Source organism: Notamacropus eugenii, chromosome 5 (genome assembly GCF_028372415.1).
Source record: "Notamacropus eugenii isolate mMacEug1 chromosome 5, mMacEug1.pri_v2, whole genome shotgun sequence".
Classification (NCBI taxonomy): domain Eukaryota; kingdom Metazoa; phylum Chordata; class Mammalia; order Diprotodontia; family Macropodidae; genus Notamacropus; species Notamacropus eugenii.
The window spans coordinates 30,426,859-30,449,718 of record NC_092876.1 but is presented as its reverse complement, the minus strand read 5'-3'; the positions used below and the strand labels follow the sequence as shown (position 1 = coordinate 30,449,718).

Below are 22,860 nucleotides of genomic sequence, written 5' to 3'. Positions count from 1 at the left end.
TTAAAATTTTTTATATTCGTCATTTGAGTTTTGATTACTCCCTTTAGAGCTTGCTCTCTTAATCCCACTTTTTTGTTGTTGGCCTAACTTTTGAAAAAATACTTATCCCTGCAGGTACTAGAGAGGATACTGCCCCATGTTAGGATTCTTCCTGTGTTCTTAACTATTTGGTTTATTATTGACTGGTTTTTCCTTGGTAATTTGTCTCCATTGACCTCAAAACTCTTCCCTCAATCAGATCCTCCCACTTTTCAGGGTTTTAATTGTCCCTTATGTAGTCATTTCAGTCAGGAACAACTCTTTCTCACCCCTTTGTAAGGTTTTCTTGGCAGAGATACTAAAGTGACTCTGATTTCTTCTCCTGTTGATTTTTACAGATAAGGAATTTGAGACAAACAGTCAAGTGACTTATCCGGAGTCACACAGGTAGTATCTGAAGCCAAAATTGGGTTCAGGTCTTCCTAAATCTACACCCAGCACTCATCCACTGCACCACCTACCTGCCTTATGGGTTCTCCCTAGAACCTCTGATTCCACTTATCCTGAGGCAGAATGAATGACTTCTCTAAGTAGCAGATCTCTGAAGAAAATGCTCATTTTGAGTTCCCCATCTTCCTCATTAAATATATCTTCACCCATAGGAGCATTCATTAGTGTTATCCCTACTCCCATCATTTAAAAAAGGTTTATTCCTTTCTTCTTTCCTCCTCCTAATTTCTCTCTTTGTCTCCTCACCTATCCTCCTGTAGGCTTTCTTCTTCCTGATTGACTATAGGAGTTATTTTCCCTTTCATTTGATTAGAGTACATGATACCTTCTACTCTATCACCATCTTCTTCCTCTCATTGTAATGTGCCCTCCCATTTTGTAATCTAGTCCCAACAAAAAAACATTGATTCACCTGTAGGTGGGTGGTTATGAAATTTAGTCCACGATGTTTTAGGCTTGTTTTTTCACTTCTATTCCTTTTTTTAACAGTATTTTGCTTTTTCAATTACACATAAATGCAAATTTTAATAGTCATTTCTCAACAAAATTTTGAGTTCGAAATTTTGTCCCTCCCCTCCATCTTCCCTATGACAGTAAATAGTTTGATATAGATTATATATGTGCAATCAAACAAATTGGTATAATATAAATCTACCAGGTAAAAGCAGTGTAATCATCAATACATAATGGGTTAATTCATTCCAACCTAAATTATTCTTATGCTAACAATGAAACTTAATTCTCTCTTTATCTTTCTTCTAGACAATCACTAATACCCATAAATCACAATGAACTAACCAAATGTTGATCAAATTGAGTAGAGATATCAAAATTATTCTCAGGAGAATATTGGAATCAGAGCAAGACAGATGGATGGACCTGCTAATATAGTGCACAAGTGAGGTTCCAGGAGACACAAGACAGGATGAGGAGACTTAAGAGAAGAGAATGAGGAAACTCTCAGGTGTCAGAACATATACGGGCATTTAAAGGATGACAGAAATGGAGAAGGTTCTGGGGCAGAAGGATGTAGATGTTGGAGCTGGAGATGCTAAGAGTGAGGGACTCCTACCTTGGGAATAAGGTAGCCCCGGAATTTGGTGTCCTTCGTGACTCTCTGGGGCACACCCATGGGGATGATATGTGCAAATCTTTGGATCTCATGGATGACGGCCTCTGTGTATGGCATCTTGGCTTTGTCCTCAAACTTGGGTGGTCGGTTCTGTACAATCACCCGATCAATCTCCTCATGGATTTTGTCTGTGTTTGGTGGGGTGAGGAAATAGCATTCAGGAGGGTCAGAGAGAACCTGGGGAAGTCCCAAGGGAGCAGATGTCATGTGGAGGGTGGGTATATCCTGATGTAAGAGGAGGCTGGGACGAGGAGTGAAGAGGATAATCCATGTTCCATAAACGATGATGATGAAAATGATGACGTGTGCATGTGCGAGTGTTTCTGTATGTATGTATGTATGTATGTATGTATGTATGTATGTATGAATGCATGTATGTATGGAGGGATGGATGGAGGGATGGATTGATGGATGTAATATGTTCTGGGCACATCCCAGGACACCAAAGGACTTCTAAGTGAACTATGGGAAGGGGGCTCACCTTCTACCTCTGGATGCTTCATTAGCACAAGGAAGCCATAGCGAAGGGTTGTGCTAACAGTCTCAGTGCCCCCAAAAAAGAGGTTCAAAGTGGTGCTGACCAAGTTCCTCATGTCGAATTCTGCGTTTGGATTTTTCTTTTCCTGAGAGGAAAATGTGGACACACCTCAGGTGACCTGAACCCCACATACACACACTTGCATCACCTCTAGACTCTTCAACCTCAACGCCTAATTTTCCCAAATGCCAGCTTAATTTCCTTGAGTTCCAGCAATGAGATCCTTCATTGGCACCTGAATTCTCTGGGTTATCTCACTTCTAAGGAACTCAAATACACCTCTGTTCTCAGAATATAGCTGAACAAAGATTTAGTGTGGAAAAGCATCTTAGAAATTGTAAAATCCAACCGCTCTCATCAGAAAGTTAAGGCACAGAGACTGGAACCTGTTCAGATGAATGTAGCTATCTGAGGTGATATTTGAACCCAGAAATGTGTGCCTTCTGAGTCTATAGCCCTACCCACTACAGTATGGTGTCCTCCAGAATCCCAGAATTATAGAGCTGGAAGAGACTTTAGCAACCATGAAAACCCTCACCTTGAGCTTCCTGAAAAGTGGTCATACAGCCTCTGTTGAAAGACCTCCAAATAGGGGGAACCTGCTAGTTCTCTGGGGAGCTCATCACACTTTTGGACAGTTCTCATTGTTAGGAAGTCTTTTCTCCAGGACATTTAAATTCCTCCATTTACCATTTCTCTCATTGCTCCTTCTTCGTCCCTCCAGGACAAAGAGAATAATTAAATGTGCTCCATCCCACATTTTATAGATGAAGAGACAGGGACCCAGGAAGAGGAAAGCACTTCCCAAGACCTTATGTAGAGAGACAGGCAAGGCTGCTGAGACTAGATGATTGGGTTCCTCATACCCCAAGTCCCTTCACATAGCTTGTGAAAGTCTAAAGGGGCAGGGAGCGTAGAGAACGGGAACATTTCTTTGTGTTAACCTTGTATTCACGTGTTTCTGTTCTCCATTTTCTGTTTCTGTTTCTGCATCTGTCTTCATCTTTCTGTCTCTGTTTCTATTACGCCATGTCCCCTGTCTCTGTCTCACTTTCTCTATTTATAATTTTGTTTTTCTCTCTTTGCCATTATAACCCCAAGATGGCAATGACCTTCAGATGTCGTTGGTGTATCTCAATCTGCGCTCTGTGTTACTTCCTGACTCTGGGATGTTTTTGAACGTACCTCCTGACATGTGCCACAAGATACTTTTGAGCCGTGCCTCTGGAAGCATGAGATTTGCCACCTAATGTGTGCTCATGCTTAGTGCTCACTTCAGAGATCTGCTGCCCAATGTCTGTGAAGTCCACTTCCCAATGTCTGGGGGTTCCCCAAAAGATCCATAACATCCTTGTTCTGAGATCTCAGTCCATCCCCTCCATTGTCACCTGTCTACTGGACCATTACCTCCTGCATCTTGATCAGGAAGGAGTCAATGAAGTTTCGGGGAGATTTAGGGTCCAGGGTGGCCTGATTCTCTTGGACCTTGTCAGTGATGAAATCTTCCAGTCCTTGCAATTCCTTGAATGCTTGCTGCTGAGGCCCTGGCAGGAGCTTCATCACTCCAGAGAACATCTCAAATAGCTGGGAATGGCACAAAAGAAGTCATGCAGTACAGGACCCTTGGGTAGATGCCTGAAGGATGTGGGAAAAATCCGGGGGGTGGGGGGGTAATCATCATGAAAGATGAAAGTTTAGGGTATCAATGAGGGTCATCATTGAGAATGGGTGGTCAGGACAGGGCATACAGTCAGACTGGGATCATGGAGTCAGATTGTGAAATAGGGTACAGGAGATACAGGAAAGTAAAGGATTAAGGGATGAAGATAAGTCAAGACCCAAGTGGGTGGGACAGAGGTCTTGGAGGTCACCTGTCCCATGGATGTGGCTGTGAACTGGAAGCTCCCCTGCATCATACGCAACAGGGACAGGAACTGTTTGTCCTCAAATTCAAATCGATCACCAAAGACAATGGAGCAGATGACATTGGAGACAGCGCGGCTCAGGAAGAAGGTGGGGTCGATGGCAGCTCCTTTAGCCCAGACAGGTCAACAGAGACACAGAAATCAGGACTATTGTTGTTATTTGTCCTTCTTTCTTCAAAAAGGGCCATAACATCAGGGAAGTGATGCAATGACATGCAAGTGGATTGAATTTAAGTGAGGGAGGGCTGTTCAAAGTCACTCTCTGGTCCTCCAGAACCATCTGTATCCAGAGGCAGATACTGATCAGGACAACTGGAGATGGCCCTGATACAAGTGAGAAACATTGACCTTCTTAAGCTTAGATTTTTTTAACAAGTGTCAGTCTGAGGTAATGCCCAATCAGCAATTAAGGCTAAGTAAGAAATGAGACATAAAATGACCTCTTTCACCTATGAAAAAAATCAATCTGAGAGGAGGAGACCCTTGGTGTTTTTGGCCAAAACAGAAACAATTGCAATTTATATTCACTCTGAGTCAAATGAGGCTTGACAAGAAATCTATTGTTGGTCAGTCAAAGAAAGTCTGAGTGATATGGGTTTAATGCATAGTCCTTAAGAAAGAAATCTAGTGACAAGCATTTAGGGGGAAGAGCCAAGATGGTGTAGTAGAAAGGCACACATATGGAGGCTCTCCCCACACAGCCCATAAAATACCTGTAGAGAGGGAGTCTCAACAAATTTAGGAGCAGCAGAAGTGGAGAACAACAGAATGGAGGAGATTTCTAGCACAGGGTGACCTAAAAGGCCCATGGGAAACGTCTGTTCCACCAGACTCGGAGTGGAGTCCAGCCCAGCCTTGGCTATGCAGCTTGTGTACAGCCCTCGGGGGCAGAATCCCCAGTCCCAGTAGCAGCAGGTTCACAGATCCCTCAACCCACAGGCACCAAAGGTCAGTGACGGGGTTTTTTCAGCTGGCCCAGAAGGGAGAAGGGCCTTCCCATAGCTCTGGCCTCAGGCAGAGGCTGGCGCAGAGGCCACATCCGGTGGGTGCCAGCAGTTCTCATGACAGCCTCCACAGCAGCCCGCATCCATTGTTGGTAGTAAAAACCCCCGGGGGTACTAAGGAGCTAATCATTATCTTGGCCCTGTGTAGAGGCCCTGAGGGAACTGGTCTTTGTCTCGAATTGAATGGTGGCCCTCCCCCCATATCTTGAATGAATCCCAAACCCCAACCTTCCCCGCCCCCCCCCCCCCCCGCTGAGATTCTGGACACAGAAATCTCTCTCTGCTCCCAGACCAGTGTACACACTTGATTGTGCCACTTTGGAGGAAATGAGATTTTACACATTCCCAGAGTATACCCTACTCTTGAGAAAGTACCCAAAAGTCAAGTAACTGGTTGGGAAAATGCCCAAAAAAGGGGAAAAAAAATAAGACTATAGAAGGTTACTTTCTTGGTGAACAGATATCTTCTCCCATCCTTTCTGATGAGGAAAAACAATGCTTACCATCAGGGAAAGACGTAAAAGTCAAGACTTCTGTATCCCAAACATCCAAAATAAATATTCACTGGTCTCAGGCCATGGAAGAGCTCAAAAAGGATTTTGAAAATCAAGTAAGACAGGTGGAGGAAAGACTGGGAAGAGAAATGAGAGATGCAAGAAAAGCATGAAAAGCTGGTCAACACCTTGCTAAAGGAGATCCAAAAAAATGCTGAAGAAAATAACATCTTGAAAAATAGGCTAACTCGGTTAGCAAAAGAGGTCTAAAAAGCCAATGGGGAGAAGAATGCTTTAAAAAGAAGAATTAACCAAATGGGAAAGGAGGTTCAAAAGCTCACTGAAGAAAATAGTTCTTTCAAAATTAGAATGGAACAGATGCAGGCTAATGACTTTATGAGAAATCAAGAAATCACAAAACAAAATCAAAAGAATTAAAAAATGGAAGATAATGTGAAATATCTCATTGGAAAAACAACTGACCTGGAAAATAGATCCAGGAGAGACAATTTAAAGATTATGGGACTACCTGAAAGCCATGATCAAAAAAGAGCTTAGACATCATCTTTCATGAAATTATCAAGGAAAACTGCCCTGATATTCTAGAACCAGGGGGTAAAATAAGCACTCAAGGAATCCACCCATCACCTCCTGAAAGAAATCCAAAAAGAGAAACTCCTAGGAACATTGTGGCCAAATTCCAGAGTTCCCTGGTCAAGGAGAAAATATTGCAAGCAGCTAGAAAAAAACAGTTTAAGTATTGTGGAAATACAATCAGGATAACACAAGATCTAGCATCTTCTACATTAAGGAATCAAAGGGCGTGGAATAGGATATTCCAGAAGTCAAAGGAACTAGGACTAAAACCAAGAATCACCTACCCAGCAAAACTGAGTATAATACTTCAGGGGAAAAAATGGTCTTTCAGTGAAATAGAGGACTTTCAAGCATTCTTGATGAAAAGACCAGAGCTGAAAAGAAAATTTGACTTTCAAACACAAGAATGAAGAGAAGCATGAAAAGGTAAACAGCAAAGAGAAGTCATAAGGGACTTACTAAAGTTGAACTGTTTACATCCTACATGGGAAGACAGTACTTGTAACTCTTGAAACTTTTTTCAGTATCTGGGCAGTTGGTGGGATTACACACACACGCACACACACACACACACACACACACACACACACACACACAGAAAGAGAGACAGAGACAGAGACAGAGAGCACAGGGTGAATTTAATAAGATGGGACCATACCTTAAAAAATGAAATTAAGCAGTGAGAGAGAAATATATTGGGAGAAGAAAGGGAGAAATGGAATGGGGCAAATCATCTCTCATAAAAGACGCAAGTAAAGACTTCTCAGTGGAGGAAAAAAGCGGGGAGGTGAGAGAAAAAACATGAAACTTACTCTCATCACATTTGACTAAAGGAAGAAATAAAATGCACACTCATTTTGGTATGAAAACCTATCTTACAATACAGGAAAGTTGGGGAGAAGGGGATAAGCAGGGTGGGGGGGGAGGATGGAAGGGAGGGCAGTGGGAGGAGGGAGAAATTAGGAGTCAACACTCTTGGGGAGGGACAGGGTCAAAAGAGAGAGCAGAAGAAATGAGGGGCAGGGTAGGATGGAGGGAAATATAGTTAGTCTTGCACAACATGACTATTATTGAAGTCATTTGTAAAGCCTCACAGGTATGGCCTATATTGAATTGCTTGCCCTCCCACAGGGGATGGGTGGGGAGGGAGGGAAGAAGAGAAGTTGGAACTCAAAAATTTAGGAACAACTATTGAGTATTATTCTTGCATACAACTGGGAAATGAGATATACAGGCAATGGGGTATAGAAAGTTATCTTGCCCTACAGGACAAAAGAGAAGATGGGGATAAGGGAAGGGAGGAATGTTAGAAGGGAGGGCAGATTAGTGATAGAAGTAATTAGAATGCACAGCATTTTGGGCAGGGGGAGGGGAGAAATGGGGAGAAAATTTGGAACCCAAAATTTTGTAGAAATGAATGTTGAAAACTTAAATTTAAATAAAAAAAAGAAAGAAACCTAGTTTAAAAATCTCAAATATCTTGCAAGATTTCTGAGGTCAAAATTTACATTCCTTTGGGTAGAGTGATAAGGAAGCACAGTGATATAATGACAAAGAAGATCCAGGGAGAAAGAGGCCAGAGGTAGAGAGAGCAAGAGGGGTTAATAGGAAAAAGAGAAAAAAGAAACATAGACCACCATAGAAGTAGAGGCCAACACATACATGGATCCAGGGTTGGAGAGAGAGGAAGAGAGAGATGAAGCTGAAAAAGTGAGGTGGAGCTGTGTACTTCTAAAGAGGAGGATCCATAGAGATTGGACAGTGATAGAGAAGGAAGAGAGGTAGAGACAGAGAAAGACAGACACTCAGTTTTCTGGCCCTCCAAAGGACAGTCATTGTCCCCATCTCCAAATTCCAAGGAGAAGGGAGATTAGATGCTAGAGGAACAATTCCCCCTCTGTCTCTGTCTCTCACTGCCTCTCTGTCTCTGTCTCTGTCTCTGTCTCTCTCTCTCTCTCTCTCTCTCTCACACACACACACACACACACACACACACACACACACACACACACACACACATCTCCCTCATCTATCCCTGCCTTTGTACTCCAGGGCTGCCCTAAAATGAAGTGAAACTGAGGCCCACACAAGGAAGGGAACTTGTTCAGATAACAAGTGGTAAAGCTGGGATCCATGTCTAGTTCTCCTGATTCTAAGTTCAGGGCCCTTTCAGGAATCCAGACTGCCTCCCCTTATTCAGCATGTCAGCTGGAAAAGACCTTTGCAGCCATCTTGTCCAAAACCCTTTTTTTATAGATGGGATAACTCTGATCAAGCTCACCTATTCAGAGGTTGAGAATGCAGAACAGCACAGAGATAGATCACACTCATTGCTGTCCAGTCATTTCATTCATGTCTGATGCTTCATGGCCCCATTTGGGGTTTTCTTGGCAGTTTCTTCTCGAGTTCATTTTGTGGATGAAGAAAAGGAGGCACAGAGGGTTAAGTGTTTTGCCCACATGGCTAGGAAGTGTCTGAGGTCAGATTTGAACTCATGATGAGTCTTCCTGATATCAAGTCCAGTACTTTATTCACTGCACCAGCTAACTGGTTTATTGAAGTCATGAAGACCTGAGCCTATATGACTTCAAGCTAGATGTGTAAACATGGGCAATTACTTGACCTCTGCCTCACTTTCCTCATCTGTAAGATGAGGTGGAGAAAAAAATGACAACTCACTCCAGTATCTTTGCCGAGAAAACCTCCAAAATGGCATCTCGATAGTCAGATATTATTGAAAGAAACGAGTAATAACAGCAAAAAGATAGCTGATGTTGACCAGGCACAAGGCTCTGGAATATTCTTAGGGTCCACTCACCATTTGTGCCTCGGAAAGCCTCAGTGAGGAAGCCAGCTTCTTCTTGGATGCGCTCCTCAGTGCCTCTCTTGCCCATGCCAAAGTCCCTGAGGGTGGTGATGGAGAATCGTCGGAGCTGCCGGGCCCTCTCTCCATTGCTGAAGATCACACCTGGTCATTGGCAAGAGGGAGGAAGGAGCTCAGGGAAGAGCAGAGATCCTGCAGGATCCCAGGTCCTGGTATAGGGTGAGAGGTGGATGTCCAAAGTGAAACCAGGAGAGAAAGAAAGGGAGGGAGAGAGTGGGAAATGGAGGGGGGAGGAGAGAGAGAGACAGAGAGAGAGACAGAGAGAGAGAGAGAGAGAGAGAGAGAGAGAGAGAGAGAGAGAGAGAGATGAGCAAAAGTATGAAGACATAAATGAAAAAAGAGATGGAGAGACAACGTGAAATAATAAAACAAGTGGAGGAATGGAGACCGAGGGATATAGGGAGTGACAGAGAAATGGGGAGAGGGGGGAGGTGAGACAGAAATAGCAAAAATGGAGAAGAGAGTAGAAAACTGGGGAGACAGGAGGGACAGAGAGATGGAAGGGGGTGAAATGGGAAGGCCCAAGACAGAGAGATAGGGAAGAAGGTGAAACAAAGAGAGACAGAAAATAATAAGGAGGTGGAGGAGATGGGCATATAGTGAGAGAATTCAAAACAAGGAGAAATGGGGAGATAAGAAGAGACACAAAGAGAGACATGGAAGAACTGCATTGATGGGGAGAGAGGAAAAGACAGAGAAGTGGGGAGAGAGACGGTGGAAATGGGAAGACAGAGAGACAGAGATGAAGAAATAGGGAGAGAAGGACAGCAGGGAGAGATGGAGGAAAGAATCAAACCAAAAGGGAAAGCTATATGAGGGATGTGGGGAGACAAAGAAAGGAGGAGAAATGGGAAAGGATGGGGAGATAAGAAGATAAATCAGGAAACATATGGAAAAACTGGGGATGTACAGAGGGAAACAGAAAGGCAAACATATGAAGAGGTCTGGGGAGATAAACAAGGAGAGACAGAAACAGACAAGGAGAGACAGAGATAAAGGGATAGAGAGAAAGATGTGGAACTTGAGAGACAGCAAGATGGAAAGTCAAAGGGAGATAAAGTCAAAGAGAGACAGAAGGCAAAGAAAGGTTAAGGAAAGAGAAAGAAAAAGTGTGGAGAGGAGAGGCAAGGGAGAGATGAAAAATACAGGGAGAAGGAAATACAAGAATAGCCAAAGAGATGGGGAGATAGCAAGAGACCAAGAAAGATGAAGAGACAAAACAATGGAGAGGGCTGGAAAAGCAGGGAGACATATGAGGAGACACAAGTGGAAAAACAGAAAAAGAAAGAGAAACAGAGAGAAGCAGATGGTTGAGGGAGGCAATGCTCTTCAGAGGAAGCAAGGAGAGAAGATCAGAACCCCGACCAACAGTCTAGGGGAGATCACATTGGCCTGGATGTATGTGTGTGCACGTTTGGTGTACAGTGTGTGGGAGGCTGTTAGTGGGATTGGGGTGTGCAAATGAGTGTATGGGGGGGATGTGTGTGGTGTGTATGTGTATGGGGTGTGTGTGTGGAAGGTGTGTATGTGTGTGATGTGTGTGTGGTGTCTGTATATGTATGTCTGTGTGTGGTGTGTGTATGTGTGTGAGTGTGCATGTGTATGTTCCTCTACAGATACTCACCAAATCCCTTAAAGTGCCAGTCGAAGATGGGCTGCTCTCCCCGACCAGAGAACTCTTCTGCTTAGTCAACCAGCGCCTCCTTCACAGCCTCATACCCAGTCAGGACTACCATGACCCTCTGTCCCAAGTGGACTGTAAACACAGGTCCATATTTTTTCCCAATCTAGAGGGGATGGAGAAGTCAGAATAACCAGGGAGTGGCCTCTAAGCCCCATGATTTCCTTCTTCGTAGTTCTCTTCCCTGAAAGATTACCTCTCAGCCATCATCTCTCAGCTGCTTTCAGAACAATTTCTAATTGTGACCTAGGCATCACAAACATTTCAGCATACAAGGAATAAGGAAGAGGATTTTGAATCCTTGTAAACAGTTTTGTTTATTTTAAAATGTATATGTATGGGTAAATATGCACGTATGTAAAATATGCATCAATATATAAATTTTTCTTTTTTTTTTTTAGAGGAAACATGGTGGGACCTGGGTTCAAATCCTTCCTCAAACACTAACTGTGCGACCCTGAGCAAGTAACTTCACCTCTGCCTCAGTTTTCTCATGTGTAAAGTGAGGTATTTGGATACCATGACTTGTCTTGTTCTTTCCAGTTCTGAATCTGAGGCCAGGACACTCCGTTTAACAAGATCAGAACAAAAAAATGCTGTTTTTTTCATTCTTTGTCTGTTTTTTTCCTTCTTTGTCTGTTTTTTTGCCTATGACAAGTCAAGGGAGCAAGCATTGTTAGAAATATACTCTGTGCTAGGCATTGCAGATAGAAAGATAAAGGCTAAGACTGTCCCACCCCTTGAGGACCTCCCAGTATAATGGGGCATATCTATCCCGAGCCCCTCACCTACAATGGTTTTCAAAAAATAGTTCTGCAGGGTTATGAGAAACTAACGAAGCTCATGGCCAGGTCAGAGAGAGCAGGAGTCCCCATATTTAACAAGAGATGTCTCTGGGCTCTCAAATCTCCACCTCCCACCCTCTCCTTCGGTCCTCTCTCTCCAGCTCTCGGGCTTGCTCTCCCACCTTCCTGTCCTCTTCTCCACCATCCCTATGAATCTCTCTTTTGCTCCCTAGCTCTGTCCATCCCTCCCATGAAGAAGTTCTATGTTTTTCTTAGAGGATCTTTGCCATAAGATCATAAAACTTTGCCCTTAGAGACCATCTAACCCAGTCTGTCCACATTATGGAGAGGAAACTCAGGACTAGAGAATGGAAAAGACCTTCCCCAAGTCGGTAGTGAGAAGCAGAGACATTTTTCTGCCTCCATCTCCCCTTCTGTCTGACTTTCCCAGAGCCTTCTTCCAACCACCCTGGAAGCTACTTATGCAGATGAGAGTTATCTCCATCTCCATCTGTCTTTGATGCTTGTGTTTCTGTGTCTCACTCTATGTCTCTGAGTCCATCTCTCTGAGTCACTGTCTCTTTGGGATTATGTGTTTGCATCTCTGTCTCTGCTTTTCCCTTTCTGCTACTTTGTCTCTGTCTCTGCCAGTTTGTCATTTTTTCTGTCTCTATTTCTGGTACCTCTTTTGTGTGTTTCTAATATACTCCGTGATTCTGTCTCTATCACTGTTACTCTTTGTGTGACTCTCTCTGTTACTGTGTCTCTCCCTGTTAATTTGCCTTTGGATCTCACTGTCTCTTTGCTCTTCTGAGTGTCTTTTTATAGGTCAATCTCTCTGTCTCTTTCCTCTCTCTGTTTCTCTCTCACTTTCTGTATTTCTCTGTCTCAGTCTCTCCATGTTCTCCCCCTTGTCCCCAGCCTCAGTACCTTCATGAGGGAGTCATACATCTGCTCGGTGTTGAGCTGCAGGAAGTTGCCGATGAAAGGCAGAGGGGCGGGCCCAGGGGGAAGGTTTCGAGAGATCTTCCTCTGTTTCCACACAGAGAGCACGACCAGAGCTGAGACGCAAAAGAATATGGCCCCCAGAAGCAGCCCAGAGGCCACCATGGTGAAGTTAGCAGAGGCCCCACTGCGCTGTTACCTGGGTTTTGGGCAGATGCTGACTCAAAAATGGGGTCCAGATAGGGCTGTTCCTGACTTTTATGCTTGGGCCGGGGGGTGGAGGCTGTCACCTGGCACTGATCTCAGCTCCATTGTGCAACATTTTCAGTCGTAATGCATTCATCCCCTGAGCTCCAGAACTGGCCAAATCTGAGGGTTACAGAGGGAGAGGGATTGAGTGCAGTGGGGGCTGAGAGATTTTACTCATGGGTAAAAATAAAAATGGGCAAGGTTCAATGGAGTACCATAGCCGAGAGATGGAGTTTGGAGTCTCAGAATGCGATGACAGAAGCTGTGAGGGATCTGGTAATAGGGCTTGGAGGGCATGGTGTCTCAAGACTTAAAGGTGAGGTCATAGGAGGTCAAAGGGGGAGAGGGGTAAGAATAGATCTCTTACTGACTGTGACCTTAAGCAAGTCCCTCCCTCTCTCTAGACCATCTATGTCTCCTTTGTGAGGAGAGAACGGCATTATCAAATGAGCCCTAAGGACTCCAGTGAGATATCTGCACCTGTGGAGCATGTGATCTCCACTTACTGTTTACCAAGTATTCCTTTAAACACAGTATTCACAACAACCAAGAACTGATCCAAATATGAGGCAAATAAATTTCTAACCCAAAGCTCCATATGTGACCCATTTAAACTTTGATATAATTCAGGAGTTAGAAGAGTCAGTAATTACATCTTAGAATTTAGAATTGGGAACCTCTACCTTGGAGATCTCTAAGCTCTAAGCTTATGTGGGTTCTTTTCTTTTAAAATTGTAAATGTGTTTTTGAAGACAGACTTAACAATTAATCACAAGCATAAACATTTATGACCTCTTGGTTTTGCAGAGAAAGAAACTCAGAGATGAAGTTCAGATTGGTAGCCAGTGGCAAGGCTAGGATTTGAACCCAGGTCATCTGATTCTCTATCCTGGAGCGTGGACTTAGACAGTATCCCCAGATTGAGTACAAGCATATATGCCTCTGGGCTGCAATTTGGGGGAGGTGAGAGGGAACAGAGCCAGCAAACAGAAGTAAATGGATTATGGTGGGTTTTGGGGAGATGAAGGGAGGAGCAGGTTTGGAAAGTGTTGGAAACTGAGACTGACAATGTTTTCACCTGGACTGACCAAGGTCCCCATAGCCCTCCTTCTCCTTACACTCTAGGATTAACCCCAGTTACCCGCTCACTAAGTTCATAGCCTAGGAGAACCCCGGGATAGGGAGGAGCTTAGGAAACCAAGACAACATTTTCTAAATGTATTTTTGGCAAGAGGGTGCCAGTGTGAGAAGCGGTATACTGGAATGAAGTCTAAGGAATTTGAAGAACCATGGTGAGATTTTTGTTGTGACTGCTTATACCTCACAAATTAGTGATTACTAGAAATCAGAGCTTGATTTACTGTTTTGTACATAATCTGGACTGAAAGAATTGTTAATAATTCAGAAAAACTTAAAAGTGTGTGTGCATGAGCTCCCTCACGTTGCTCTTCCAACCCCCACCTGAAATATTTGCCAGCTCACTCTGTATTGCTCAGTGGTGGATTGGTTTATTGTTTTCATTTGTTCTAAAAGATTGAAATGATATCACTATGTTGGGGTCAAGATACTGTACAATGAGCCTGACTTTGGAGAGCTGACCAATACGAGCTCAGAATGCTCTACCACAGATTAACCCACTATGTCACACAAATAATGGCTCCAGAGGTGCAAACAAATGTTCAAACATTTGGCGTGGAGATGTCTCTAAATTTGCACATCTCATGTTTCTTTGGAATTACAAAGCAATTCTGCTTTATTCATGGAGCAGTGTCTCCATGCACCTTCTTGTATGGGGTCCCACCATGCTGCGGGATCTTGTCCCAGTGTGCCCCATGTCTCTGAATTGATTCAGTCAATGAACAGTTTGTGAACACAACAGAAATGCAGTAGAAGATTTCAGGGATGGGGAATCTTTGGTCTCCAGGCCACTTAGTCCTCAAGTCTGGCTCTTTGACAGAATCCATACATCATAGAACAAATCCCCTTAATAAAAAGGTTTGTTCTGTAAAATATGGACTGAATCCAAAAGGCTGCACTCAGATGTGGTCTCAAGGTTTCAGTTTCCCCATCCCTGGTGGGGAATGAAGTCAATGTCAAAATGGAAGCTTGGTGGTTAATTGTTATTTATTAATATAACTTTAAAATGTGCAACATGTCTTCCATCCATGATTTCATTTAAGCTTCACAACACCCTACAATGTGAAGAAGTTGGAGAGAGACTGATGGGAGCAAGGCTGATATATGCATGGGGCGTGTGTGGAAATGGAAAATGAACTGGCTTTGGAGGTCATTGACTTCAGAAAGAAAATTCCAGGGAATTAGAAGCATAGTACTTGAGTTGGGGTCATCCAGATCTGGAGAAGTCATGTAAGAACTCTTGAGATCAGGCTGGGCACAGATCTACAATAATTTCTTCTAGTACAATTATGTTCCCTCACAATCATATACAAGAACTTGTTCAACCATTTCCCAATTGACTAGCATACCTTCAATTTCTAATTCATTACCACCATTCTGAGAGTTGCTATGAATAGTACATATAGGTCCCTTTCCTTTAAAAAAAACATTCTTTGAGATAATGACCTACTAGTGGTATTTCTGGGCCAAGGGTATGCATGGTTTTGTAACCATTTGGAAATAATTTCTCCCCAGAATGGTTAAATCAATTAAAAATGCATCAACAATGCATTAATATCTCCATTTTTCTGCATCCCTCCAATACTATCATTTTTGTTTTCTGGCATATTGGGCAATGTGATAGGTGTGCAGTGGTACAAGATTTTTAAAAACAAAATAATATTCTCAATAACATGTAAAGACAATTTTAAACATACTTTTAAAAATTTGATCTCCAAATTTTCTCCCTCTCTTCTTTACCCTCACCTCCACTCCAAGAGAATAAGCAATTGGACATGAGTTATATATATGTGAAGCCATGCAAAATATTTTTCCATATTTGTTATGTTGTGAATGAAGATGCACACACAGAGGGAAAACCAGGAAAAAGTAATGTGAATGATAGTATGTTTGATCTGCATGCAGATGCTATCACTTCTTTCTCTGGTAGTAGATAACATATAACATCATGAGTCCTTTGGAATTGTTTTGAATTGTGAAAATAGCTAAGTCATTCACAGCTGATCATCATGCAATATTGCCATGACTGTGTACAATATTCTCCTGGTTCCACTCACTTAATGTTGCACCAGTTCATTTCTATACCCAACTGAGTGTTTTTTATTCCTTCTTTGAGTCAATTCTCATAAGAGTAAGCTTTATGTGCTCCCCACTAAACCCCCCTCTCCCATTCACTGTAAAAGTTCTTTCATGCCGATTTTATGTGAGAAAATTTACTCCATTCTACCTCTGTCTTCCCCTTTCTCCCAGTGCATTCCTATTTCTCACCCTTGACTTTATTTTGAAATATAATTTCATCATAGCCAACGTGCACACGTGCTGTCTTTATGTGTATATTGCTTGTAATTGCCCTGATAATTAGAAAATGCTTAGGATTTACAAACATAATCTTTCTCTGTTGGAAGGTACACAATTTGACATTATAGAATCCCTTAGATTTCTCTTTGCTGCTTACCTTTTCATAATTCTTTGGAGTCTTGTATTTGGCCGCAGCAGGGACCTTTCCTGCAACTCTCAGCCAACAGACGGTAAGGGGAATTGAACTAGTCAGAATGAGATACCAGGGGTCTTTTTCTTGGCACTGAGGTATGAGTCTGTTGACTTGTTCAAACTTGGTTCTGGCTTGCAGTCTTGGGTGGGTGTGTAGGGGCAAGTAGGAGCACTGGCACAGCAGAGCTTGTGGCAACAGTGGAGAGAGAACCCTCCTCACACTTCTGAAAAGAAAAGAGTGCTTATAGTCACTCACTGACCTGAGCACAGACAAGAAGAGTACTGAACACCTCTTGTTGATCATAGCACATTAGAAGAAATGAAAACTTAGAGGTCCCTAGAAGTATCTCTGAATATAACTGTACATAATCCCTGAAGGTTAGGACAGCATGCACTCCACACTGGAAGTAGAGCCCTAACTAAGATTTAAAAAGTTAAGTAATAGGCTGAGGAAATGGGCAAACAACAGAAAAACCCTGAGACTATAAAATCTTGCTTTGGAGACAAAGAAAATCAAAACACATACTCACAAGAAGATGACAGAGTCGGGGGGCGGAGCCAAGATGGCGGAGTAGAGAGATGCACATACACTAGCTCCGAACCCACAACCCATAGAATATCTTTAAAAAAGAACCCCTGGAAAATTCTGGAGCAGCAGAAACCACAGAACAGCAGAGCGGAGGAGATTTCTGTTCCAGAGAGCCCTGCAAACCTCTCACAAAAGGTCCATCACGCTGTGGACGGGGAAGTCGAGCCAAGCCCTGCCGTGGCCTCAGGGCACCAGGAGGAGTGGATCCGAGCAGGCTTCAGGGACAGAATCTCCAGCTGCCACGTGGGTCCCTCCACCCACAGGTGACAAGGGTTGGTGAGAGGTTCTCTTTGGTGGGTTGAGAGGGGAGTGGGGTGCCTTCATAACTCAGTCCCCCTGGGGAGGCAGCAAAGGAGGTAGCGGTGGAAAGGGGCTCCCCAAGCAGGCAGAAGCCTGGATACATTGTTGAAGGTCTCTGCATAAACCCCCTGAGGGAACTGAGCCTGAGAGGCGGCCCTGTCCCCACCTGAGCACCTAAACTTAATCTCACACTGAATAGCAGTCCCGCCCCCACCCAAAGCCCTGAGGCTGGGAAGCTGCATTTGAATCTCAGACCCCAAGTGCTGGCTGGGAGGATCCAGAGGCGAAGTGGGTGTGAAGAGAATACTCAGAATTCAAGTCACTGCTTGGGAAAATGCCCAGAAAAAGGAAAAGAAATAAGACTATAGAAGGTTACTTTCTTGGTAAACAGGTATTTCCTCCCTTCCTTTCTGATGAGGAAGAGCAATGCTTAACATCAGGGAAAGACACAGAAGTCAAGGCTTCTGTATCCCAGCCCACCCAATGGGCTCAGGCCATGGAAGAGCTCAAAAACGATTTTGAAAATTAAGTTAGAGAGGTGGAGGAAAACCTGGGAAGAGAAATGAGAGACATGCAGGTAAAGCATGAACAGCAGGTCAGCACCCTGCTAAAGGAGACCCAAAAAAATGCTGAAGAAAATAACACCTTGAAAAATAGGCTAACTCAATTGGCAAAAGAGGTTCAAAAAGCCAATGAGGAGAAGAATGCTTTCAAAAGCAGAATTAGCCAAATGGAAAAGGAGGTTCAAAAGCTCACTGAAGAAAATAGTTCTTTCAAAATTAGAATGGAACAGATGGAGGCTAATGACTTTATGAGAAACCAAGAAATCACAAAACAAAACCAAAAGAATGAAAAAATGGAAGATAATGTGAAATATCTCATTGAAAAAACAACTGACCTGGAAAATATATCCAGGAGAGACAATTTAAAAATTGTGGGACTACCTGAAAGCCATGATCAAAAAAAGAGCCTAAACATCATCTTTCATGAAATTATCAAGGAAAACTGCCCTGAGATTCTAAAGCCAGAGGGCAAAATAAATATTCAAGGAATCCATATTACAATGCCTGAAAGAGATCCAAAAAGAGAAATGCCTAGGAACATTGTGCCCAAATTCCAGAGTTCCCAGGTCAAGAAGAAAATATTGCAAGGAGCTAGAAAGAAACAATTCAAGTATTGTGGAAATACAATCAGGATAACACAAGATCTAGCAGCTTCTACATTAAGGGATCAAAGGGCATGGAAGAGGATATTCCAGAAGTCAAAGGAACTAGGACTAAAACCAAGAATCACCTACCCAGCAAAACTGAGTATAATACTTCAGGGGAAAAATTGGTCTTTCAATGAAATAGAGGATTTTCAAGCATTCTTGATGAAAAGACCAGATCTGAAAAGAAAATTTGACTTTCAAACACAAGAATGAAGAGAACCAGGAAAAGGTGAACAGCAAAGAGAAGTCATGAGGGACTTACTAAAGTTGAACTGTTTACATTCCTACATGGAAAGACAATATTTGTAACTCTTGAAACTTTTCAGTATCTGGGTACTTGGTGGGATTACACACACACACATGCACAGGCACACGCACACACACATACAGACAGAGTGCACAGAATGAATTGAAGAGGATGGGATCATATCTTTAAAAAATGAAATCAAGCAGTGAGAGAGAAATATATTGGGAGGAGAAAGGGAGAAATGAAATGGGGCAAATTATCTCTCATAAAAGAGGCAAGCAAAAGACTTATTAGTGGAGGGAAAAAGAAGGGACGGGAGAGAAAAACATGAAGTTTACTCTCATCACATTCCACTAAAGGAAGGAATAAAATGAACACTCATTTTGGTATGGAAACCTATCTTACAATACAGGAAAGCGGGGGACAAGGGGATAAACAGGGTTGGGGGGACGATGGAAGGGAGGGCATGGGGAGGAGGGTGCAATCTGAGGTTGTCACTCATGGGGAGGGACAGGATCAAAAGAGAGAATAGAAGTAATGGGGGACAGGATAGGATGGAGGGAAATATAGTTAGTCTTATACAACACGACTATTATGGAAGTCATTTGCAAAACTACACAGATTTGGCCTATATTGAATTGCTTGCCTTCCAAAGGGAGGGGATGGGGAGGGAGGGAGGAAAAGAAGTTGGAACTCAAAGTTTTAGGATCAACTGTCGAGTACTGTTCTTGCCACTAGGAAATAAGAAATACAGTAAAGGGGTATAGAAAGTTATTTGGCCCAACAGGACAGAGGAGAGGATGGAGACAAGGGCAGAGAAGAATGATGGAGGAGAGAGCAGATTGGTGATGGGGGCAATTGGAATGCTCGGTGTTTAGGGGTTGGGGAGGGGACAAGGGGGGAGAAAATTTGGAGCCTAAAATTCTGTGAAAATGAATGTTAAAAGTTAAATAAATAAATAAATTTTAAAAAATAAAAAACAAAAAAATAAAAAACAAAATAAAAAAAGAATACACGCTGTCCTGGGATGATGGGAGGAAGAAGATTGGGAGAAATTTTGAAATTCAAGACTTTTGTGGAAGTAAATGTTGAAAACTGACAGTAAATTTAAAGAAAAAAAAAGAATGCTTGACAGTCCTCTATTTCACTGAATGTCCATTTTTCCCCTTGTTTTGTTGAGAGGGAATTTTTAACTGTGATTCTAGCTCCTTTGCCCTATGAAATATCATACTCCAAGCATTCTAGTCCTTTAACGTAGAAACCTCTAAATCTTGTGTCATCCTGGCTGTGGCTTCAAGATAGTCATTTTTTCCTTCTGGCTGCTTGCAATATTTTCATTGTCCTTGGACCTCTGGGATTTGACTATAATATCACTGGCAGGTTTGGTTTGGAGAGCTCTTTCAGAGTACTTTCAACTGGGGTCTTTCAATTTCTATTTTTCCCTCTGGTTCGAGAACATCCTTGATAATTTCTTTGGGGAGGGGAGAGTTTCAAATATATTCATTGCAAAATTTATTTACATCCTGAAAAGGGTCAGAATTGAATACAAAACCTTTTGCCCTCAAAGCACTTCCAAGCCCACTGGTAAAGTCTTAGGAGCCTGACTGAGTCATTGACTGGATCTTAAAGACAGAGAAATGACTAATCCCAAGTATGCCCAGGTTGTGTGGGATGTGGGCAGTGAAAGGTGAAGATCTATAGGTACATTTCACTCCTTGGCCATTATCTTACCAAGTGCTGGTTGCCTAGGGCAGACATTATCTGGAGGAATCCTACCTCCCAAATCCTGCCCTGGGTCCCACTGTCTTCATCCATGACTGCTTACATTGACCACATGTAAGCCTAGCTCCAGCTATCCTTCATTTCACTTCCCAGACTATTCTACCACTAAAAAATGACAACCACACCTGCCATCCAGTACTTGAACCATAATCATATCAATTCTATCATTTCTCCTATAAGGACTGTGTTCATCTTTTCCATCTGCTTCCTATTCCTCTAATTTACTAATCCAAAAGGCCTCTCTCTTGTCACTTCTCATATGAGAATATAATCTGAGGGCAGGGACTACCTTTGTCTGTGTTTTCATGCCCAGCTCACAGTATGGGTCTTGGAAAATAGTGTTAAATAATTTATTGATTTATTCACAGGGGGAGGAACAAAGGATAGTAAATGAATATCTATCCTTCAGTATGAGCCTGAGAATCAATGCAGGCAGAGCTGAGAAAAGAGCCCTGTGTCACTTCAGGGGATCGTTTTATGAAGTCTAGGGTTGGGTAGTGAAGTGAAAAATGAAGCTACAGACAGATGTCAGCTACATTCCTGGCACTTGTTTTGAAAGGCCTTAAGTAAATCTCAGGCATTTTGGAGTGAACTATACTTGGAACCCCACAGCCTATAGTAGACTAAACTTTATCTGAACTTTATGTCTCTTGTGCCCTACATCTTGGCAGGGTGACTCACTAAATTGTTTGTTGTTCTTGAATTGTAATTCTGGTGGGCATAGAGCTATAAGGGATTGAAACAGTAACTGATGCCAGAAAATCAGATCTGTCTAACACTTCTCATTGTCATTTACATCTTGGATTGTCTCCCTCCTCTGTCAGTCTCTTTCCCTTAAAGAGTCAGGACATAATGACACTCTCCTCCAGCAGACCTGGGGACCTCCCCCACCCCCATCCCTACCCCACCTAGGCCAAAGACTTGGGGTGGATTGAGCAGTAGAATAAAGCCCCAGGGAAATAAGGAGGAATGACGTGACTTGGGGTCAATGGGGACCATTTCATGAAGGGTATATAAAGCATGTAAATTCATCACTAGTCACAATTTGGCATTTTTCAAAATAGCACAGGGACTGTGACAAAGAACTTTTAAGTTCAGCAGGAAGCAGAGACTCACTTAGCTGTTTTGATAATTTCTTGAAAGATGATTTCTGAACTCTTTAGGTAGTCCACTGTTTTTTAAATTATCTCTCCTGAATCTATTTTCCAGGTTTGCTGTTTTTCAATGAGATATTTCACATTGTCCTCTAGCTTTTCATTCTTTTGGTTTTGCCTTATTGTTACTTGACATCTCATAAAGTCATTTTGCTCCATTCTCATTTTTAAGAAATTGTTTTCTTCAGTGAACTTTTGGACCTAGCTTTCAATTGGCCACTTGTGATTTTTAAGGCATTCTCCTAGTTGTTTTTGATTCCTCTTTTACCATTTAGCCTAGTCTGTTTTTAAAGTGTTTTTTCCTCAGTATTTTTGTTTCTCCTTTACCAAGTTGTTGATTCAGTTTTCATTATTTTCTTACTTCACTCATTTTTCTTCCCAGTTTTTCCTCTACTTGATTTTCAAAATAATTTTTGAGATCATCCATTGTCTCAGACAAATTTTAACAAAAAATTTCTTAGAGGATTTGGATGTAAAAGTTTTGGATTTTTATTTTCTCCTGAGTGTATGTTTTGATCTTGCTTGTCAGCATAGTAGCTTTCTATGTTCAGAATTTTTTCTGTTGTTTGCTCATTTTGCCAGTCTATTACTTGCCTTTTAACTCTTTGGTAAAGTACGGCTCTGGGTACTTTAGGGTGGAGGGCACACCATCCAAAGCATTACGGGTTTGTGTAGCTGCTTTCAGAGATACTTTTAGGGATCTGTAAATTTTTAGTTCTCTTAAGGTGGCATGATTTAAAGAGAGGTGTTTGCTACTTTCCTGGCCTGTGCTCTGGTCTGTCACTGACCACAAGAAATCTTTTATGCCCTGGACCTGTGAAGAAGATCCCCTTCCCACTTTCGCCACAAGCTCTGGTGTGCTAGTGCTCCTCCTTGCTCTGCGACTGCTACCCAGAATTATGACCCAGATTCAAGTATGGGCAAAGCAACAGAGTTCTGCTTCAGTGAGACACCTGCCATCTTTTCATAGGTTGTTTTACTCCCTTATCACCTGTATCTACTGCTGATACAGTGACTCCCAAGGCCTACTCCTCGTTTGCTGGGGCTTGAACTGTGCCATCACTGCCTGTTCTGTCTTGTGCTGTACTCTCACCCAGGTGCAACAGACCTTTACTGCTGACTTTCTAAGTTGTCTTTGGTGTCTGTGGGCTGAGAGGTCTGGAAATCACCACTGCTGCAACTGATTCAGTCATCTCGAACTCTGTTTCTGGTTTGCTGTGGTCCTCTC

The 22,860-nt window shown here is 42.7% G+C and overlaps 1 pseudogene; it reads right to left on the bottom strand.

Annotated features, from left to right (window-relative positions):
- Nucleotides 1-1,075: 1,075 nt before the first annotated feature.
- On the bottom strand, nucleotides 1,076-12,764 carry LOC140503860 (cytochrome P450 2A5-like; annotated as a pseudogene).
- Nucleotides 12,765-22,860: the final 10,096 nt, after the last annotated feature.